Below are 6,701 nucleotides of genomic sequence, written 5' to 3'. Positions count from 1 at the left end.
CACAGATCCCGACCGCTCAGCCCCTGTCCCGCAGAACGGTGCGGGCGCGCGCGAAACGAGCTCTCCGTAGTTCAGTCGGGCGGCGCTGCCGGATGAGTCGGTGGAGCAAAAGGCACTGTCGGTAGGTCAGGACCCGTAGAAGGCACTAGTTGAGAGCCTCGGTCAGGCCCCGTATCTTTTTTTTGCCACATACAGATTTCCAGATTACATAATCGCTCTGTTAATATTTTAACCTTGCAATCCAGTTTTTCTAATCCCTCACCCTCACCGACGCTCTCTGATTCGGCAGGAGGCTGCTCCTGGCAGTGTCCATCAGGGGTGATGTCAGATACAGTCCTTTTTTCCTGCTGCACTACTGCAGATGACTCAGTAGCAGTGTCATTTGAAAGATCAGGAGCTGCAGCCCCTACCAATGCTTTTACTTGACCCGCCGAGGAACACACAGGGTGTGTGATACCCCGAACAGGCACGTCAAACTCTGAAGCCAAATTAGTTGTTGTACCGGCCAGTGCCTGCATAGCTGCAGCGGCTGCCTGTTGCGCGGCTCGCATAGCTTTCAAAGAGTTAATAACAGACCTCCACAAGGGGTCAAGGGGCCGCAATAGTTTTTCTTCCTTTCCACCATTAATGACTGATTCCCACATGCAGTCCCCAATATCACACCATTTGTCGACGCTGAATATCAGTGCCACTTCTGACAAATGTCCCTTCTTCCGAGCCCAGTGCACCAGGGTCTCGGCCATGCCTTTAGGAGATGACTGCTCCCCTCTCTTAGAGAGAATATTTAACGGCAGTTTCTCCGCAGCTTCCCACTCCATCGTGGATACAGAGGGCGGGTCGCGACCCCGCTTCCAGCTAACCGCAGCACTTACGTCGGCGCCTAACCCAGCTACCGCAACACGGTGCCAACCTCTGTCGCGACCGTCCTGCCGTTGTCCACTTCCCCGAATCGTCCCACGAAGGGTCCCTGTTCGGGCGCCAAATGTGGGGAAGTCTCAGGACTCTCAGGACGCGCTAAAGACATAACAGCACACCAATGTGGTTAAAGGCTATTAGTCTGCTTTATTGTTAAGCACTACTCTATTTATACATGTTAACAGAGCATTCTGCAAAACACTCCTCAACCGTTCACACAGGTGCTTAGCCAATCAGAGCTGTGAGATGTTCTTTCTTCTGGTGTCCTTGGTTCTCATGCCGCTTATCTTGCTCCGCAGCTGCTGCTCCGTGCAGTTTTTTCTTACATTCCCACATGCAGACGCTTCGGGGGGGATGTCAGAGGGGGGTTGACTCACCCTTCCTAGCAGCAGCCTGGAGAAGGGGGAGGTGAGCCGAGGAACGCATCTCTCGCACCGCTCCAGGCACTCGTGCTCACTTACTGGTTCCTTGCTGTGCCACTACAGCAAGGAATAAGAGCTGCAAGCCACAGTAACTCAGCAGTTGGGGTGGAGAATATTATAACTTCTTGGAACCAGTGAATATCTCCTCCTATACTAAGGGTAATATCAGAATAATCTACGCCTCCTTCCTTAGAATCAATCGTAATATCCTCTCCTATTCTTGCATATGTGTAACTTGTCTCTATAAATATCCTTAAACTGTCCTTTTACGGTGTGCATGTTAGGAGAGGTTACTCCCTCAGTACCCAGCGGGTGTGTGCAGTGCTGTAACTCAAAATATACCTGCTTTATAACCACTTTGTGGTTATGGAGTTTGATTTTCCACAAGTCATCCTGTTCAGGCCATGATCTGTGTTCTTCCACACATATGGAAGTTCTGTTTAGCCTTGAGTGAGACAGAAGTGAGAACACTTGGAAGAATCTGGTGAACCATGTCCCAGACTAGACTAGGGTGGGCTTCTTTGTTAGCTTCCTTATTTTTTTTGTTTGTTTGTTTGTTTGTTTTTTATTATTTTTGTTTTTCTTCTCAAGAGCAGAGTCAGAAGAGGATGTGTTAACCTCCTCTGCCATAGGGATACTGGCCCTTTTGTTACAAAACCATTGCTTTCTAGAAGACTTTGATGTGAGCGGAGGAAATAATTTTGCTCATGCGTGCAGCTGGGTTACCAGCACAAAGGAAAGAGATACGGCTGTGATCACGGCAAAGTTCAGAGGAACATCCCCTGCAGAAAGATGTGTAGAGTTTAAACATTGCCAAGTGAAACTTGGAGCCCACTTTTGCCCCACAGAAAATGCAATAGAAAAGGAAGCAGTCTTCTCCGGACACAAACCCCCGGTTATCCCGAGGGCGGTTCCTTCTGGGTGACCTTAAAGTCAGTAGATCTACATAAGTGAACAGCAGAGCTGGCCCTCGTACACAGAGAGCTTAACCATGCTCATGCCTTGCAGAGAAGACCGAATTGAGAAAGCAGGATAGGAAGTTGTTAGCAATAGAAGTCACTCGCTCAGTGAGGAGAAACGTGCCATGAGTGCCATGGGCAGCGCTCAGTGAGGAAGTGAGCCAGCTGCAGGGAGATGCTGCCCTCGAGAGCAGGGCAGCCGGAGATTGCCTCCAGCTGGGACCTGCTCACGGGTGAGAGGAGTTAAAGGAGTGCCAGGACAGCAACGTGGGGATGTGCGACCGCAAGGATGTGCGAATGTCCCCAGCAAAGGCAGCAAAGGGACGGAGCAGAGAGCGACGCTTCATTAGCGTGACAACACACAGCCCCCATCCTCCCCTCTCTCCCACGGCTGCAGATGTGCCACGAGAACGAGCTGTGAAACTGCCCACGGCCTGGCAGCCGGCTCGGGGCGTGCTCGCTGTGGGAATTGCTGCCCCGCACCTGAGGCTGTGCCGAAGCGGCCAGAGCCTGGCTGGAAGCCATCCGGGCAGCACCGCGGCGGCAGGAGGTGCAGCAAGGCCGTCCTGCGGCCAGCTCCGGGCTGCGGGCACTCGGCATCCTCTGCTCTCCCAGGAGCGACTCCCAGGAGCCCGGTTGCCTGCACCAGAGGTGGGAGCAGCCTGCTCCGCACCCAAGGTAGGAGCCCTTCGTGCCTCGTGCAGAGGAGCGCACGCTTCCTGCCCCCTGCCAGCAGCGGCGGGAGGGCAGCGGGGAGCGGCACCGGGCGGGGCGGAACCGGCGCTGCTGTAGCCCAGGCGGGAGCCCGGTCCCGGCTCCAGCTCCTGCCCAGCACGGCAGGTTTGCTGGGCCAGACGGGCTGCAACGAGGGGAGCAGCGGTTCCCAGGCGTGTTGCAGCCCGGCTTGGGCTCCGAGAGGCACAGGAAGGGGTTGGAGCTGGGACAGTGAGGAAGTGAGCAGAGGAGCTCAGCGTGCTCTGCTGCCCGGTTGGCTCTGTGTAACGCAGCCCAGCCGGGAGTGCGTTTCTCCCTCTGGGCCACGGCAGACACGAGATGATCCCGCTCCACAGCTCTGCACGCATGGATTGATGGCAGCTTTCAACTCCTCCTTTGGAGTGTCTGAATGGGAAGCCTCCAACGGGGGAATTTCCACTCCCCTCTCTCCCCGGCAGCCCGCAGTTTCCCTTCGGGGACCCAGCAGGCAACATCTGCCTCTAGCGGCCCTTCCAGCGTTCCCTTCTGTGCGCTTAGCGCCGGGCTGACGGCTCACCTGGGGTCGTGCAAACCCCTCCCGAGGCTTTTCTTCAGGCTGTCCCGGCAGCTGCAGGTGCCTTTAGCGCACACCAGCTCCGGCACTGGGCTGTGTAATAGACGCTGAAAAGCCGACAGCCTGCGGGCTGACTGGAGCACACGTTGTGAACGCGGCCGAGCAGCACGTCAGTAAAGCGCAGCCCGGGCTGCCCGGTGCAAAGGGCGCACGCTGCTGAGAACGCCCCCTGGAAGTGAGCGCAGGGTGCGTGCTGAGCTGGATGGGGAGCAGCGCCCCCTGGTGGGGGACGAGGGAAATGCAGCCGCCGAGGCATTCTTGGTGCAACGAGGGACCGGGGCTTGTTCAGCTTGGAGAAGAGAAGGCTCCGGGAGACCTCCCAGGCCTTGAAGGAAACGTTTAAACTGGAGGGGGAACAGATGTTTACGAGGGTGGATAATGACAGGATAATGGGGAATGGTTTTAAATTGAGACAGGGGAGATTTAGTTTAGATATCAGGGGGAAGTTTTGCATTCAGACGGTGGTGAGGCATTTTAAAAGGTAGCCCATAGAGGACGTGGATGCCCCATCCTTTGGGGCATTCGAGGCCAGGCTGGATGTGGCTCAGGGCAGCCTGGTCTGGTGGACGGTGTCCCTGCACATAGCAGGGGGTTGAAACTAGATGGTCACTGTGGTCCTTTTCAACCCAGGCTATTCTATGATTCTTTGATTACCTTTAGATCTTCGATGTAACGCATGGCCTTAGAGAAGCTCATGGATTTCCAAACTAACTTTGCGTCTCTTACAGAAGATCTGTGTCAGCAAGGTGTCTTGATATCAAGCTAAGAAGGAAGCTGTGTGCCCAGTGTCATTCAGGCAGTGTGGTTTCTCCCTGGGAAGGGACACAAAGGGGAACTGTTGAACAGGCACTGTGTCAGAACCTCTGCTTTCCCCCCCATCCCCCACTCTCTGCCCCTAGACTTCCTTTACTATAGAAGCTCCCCACAACTCCCTAGTTTCCCCATTCCACCCCTCTCTCCATCACCAGATCCTCTTTCCACCCCACAGCAGTCCCACTCACTCACACCTTCCCTCCCTAGATTCCACACAACCCCCCTTTCCAGCCCAAAAAAGTCCCACTGACCCCTTTCTCACCCCACCCACACCCTCCTTTATCCCCTCTTACCCCCCCTTGGAATCATGCAGAAGGATCTGCATGAGACATCCTAGAAAGGTTTGGGGGCTCCAGGGGGCTCTTCTGGACTCAACCAGAAGAGTCTGGAGATATCCCAGAGGGACCTTGGGGTGTCCAGGGAGTCCCCAGGTTGGTCCTGTGGCACCATGGAAGGATCTGGAAGTTCCCACTATGGGCCCAAGAGCTCTGAGGAGTCCCTGGGCTGATCTGGAAATGTCCAAGTAGGGTTTTGGTAGGGCCCAGGGAGTTCTCATGTGGGTCTGAGTGGTCCTGGAGTCATCCAGAAGGGTCTGGGGATGTCCCAGAGGAGTCCTGGGGTGTCCAGTGGGTGCTCATGCGAATCTGGGGGGTCTGGCCATCCATCTCATCATCTGCTGTAACATGACCACAGCACTTTCATCAGTGGTTTGGACTCACAGCAACAAGACGCACTTTGTCAACTGTGTCACCAAGGAATCATAAGAATTGGAATCGTTGGGACTGGTTAATATGGACTGCTGTTTGTACTCTACAGAACCCATCCTTGCTCAGTGTATTAATTTTAGTTTAGCTACTTTTACGATTGTTTTAGAACCGTGCTTCTTTTTCTCTTAATAGAGAAGGGGGAGATGTGGGATAAAGTCATTATCTTGATAATTGTTGCTGCTCAACATCGACCTCTGGCGAGGGGACAGTCGGACGGACCGAACGACCAGCGTTCCTATGCCGAAAGCCAATTTATTGCTGCGTAACAAGCACTTATATACCGTGACACGCGACCGCCCAGGAAACCCACGAACCCACCCAGGAAACCCATGAACCAATCCCCACTCTCCTTGTACCACCCCTTGTTCCACCCTCAACCCCACCTATTACCCTACACTAATGAGTAAAAAAGCTTAGCAGTAACTTGAGCCAGATGTAAACACACACGAGGCTCCTGCTTCCTACATGTAAGTTGCTGTTTCACGGGTATAAAAGGTTGTAAGCATCTTCAGTAAAGGTCCTTCATCCTTCCTTCTGCACCAGCAAGGGAGTCTGAGCCTCTCTCTCCGCACCAGCAAGGGAGCTCGAAGCCCTCTTGCCAACAAAGAGGAGAGGAGAGAAGAGAAGGAGAGAAAAAATTGAGCAGAACAAAGGAAAAAGGGAAGAGAGGAGCTTGTAAGGGGGAAGAAGAGTGATGAACGAGTGCCACTCACGCTGCTATTCTGCGTCCCTCCCCAGGACTCCCACAGCTTCCTCTTCCCAGCCCCGCTCAGCTCCTCGCGGGCTGCAGACGCTGCTGAGGCTCTCGCACTCCACGGCCGTCATCTTCTTCTCGTGCTGCCGGACCGCTCTCTGCAGGGCTGCGCTGAGTTCCTGCCGCTGCAGCCAGAACCGCAGCTCCCGTGCTGACGGATGGAGGAGCTTCGTGCCGGCACCCACAGCACGTGGTCCCCGGGCTGCCGGTGGCACGGCAGGATGCTCCCCTCCCTGCCTCCCATCGCCCCTCAGCTACGGCATCCTCCTATAATCTGCCTAAGGATTCCAAGACCCTGCAGAGGGCTCCGGTCAGGCCGATCGACGGCTGATGCCAACGGCACGAGGTTCAACACCACCACACTCCGGGTCCCGCACGTTGGTCACAACGACCCCAGGCATCGCTGCGGGCTTGGGGCAGAGCGGCCGGAAGGCCGCGTGGAGGAAAAGGATCCGGAGCTGCGGGCCGACGCTCGGCTGAACGCGAGCCAGCAGCGCGCCTTGTGCAGGCGGCCGAGAAGCCGGCCGAGCAGCAGCAGCCGCTGATCGCCCCGCGCTCAGCCCCGCCCCGCACAGCGCCGGCCTCGGGCCGGCACCGCGACCGCCGCCTGCAGCGGGACGCCAAGGTGCCCCGGAGCCGCTCGTCTCCAGCGGGTTCCCCACGCCACCGCCGGGCCGCGCCGCCCGCCCGGACGCCCCGCTCCCCCACCTGCCGGCGGCCGCCAGCCCGCGCTCGCCGCTCTCC

The 6,701-nt window shown here is 56.2% G+C and overlaps 1 long non-coding RNA gene across 4 annotated transcripts; it reads right to left on the bottom strand.

Moving 5' to 3' along the window:
• Positions 1-6,701, bottom strand: LOC149913414 (uncharacterized). Of its 4 annotated transcripts, none has more exons than XR_016461226.1 (4): positions 5,669-6,701; positions 4,730-5,112; positions 4,278-4,435; positions 1-2,119 (listed from the first exon to the last, which is right to left on the bottom strand). It is a non-coding gene; the product is annotated as an uncharacterized LOC149913414 (long non-coding RNA). The 4 variants fall into 4 exon arrangements; XR_016461227.1 differs by lacking the exon at positions 1-2,119 and adding an exon at positions 2,128-3,967; XR_016461224.1 differs by lacking the exon at positions 1-2,119 and having other exon boundaries at positions 3,977-4,435.

The sequence above is a fragment of the Phasianus colchicus genome, chromosome 37, assembly GCF_987193195.1.
Source record: "Phasianus colchicus chromosome 37, bPhaCol1.hap1.1, whole genome shotgun sequence".
Taxonomy (NCBI): domain Eukaryota; kingdom Metazoa; phylum Chordata; class Aves; order Galliformes; family Phasianidae; genus Phasianus; species Phasianus colchicus.
Note: the sequence above shows the minus strand (reverse complement) of the source record. Positions and strands in the feature narration are given on the sequence as shown.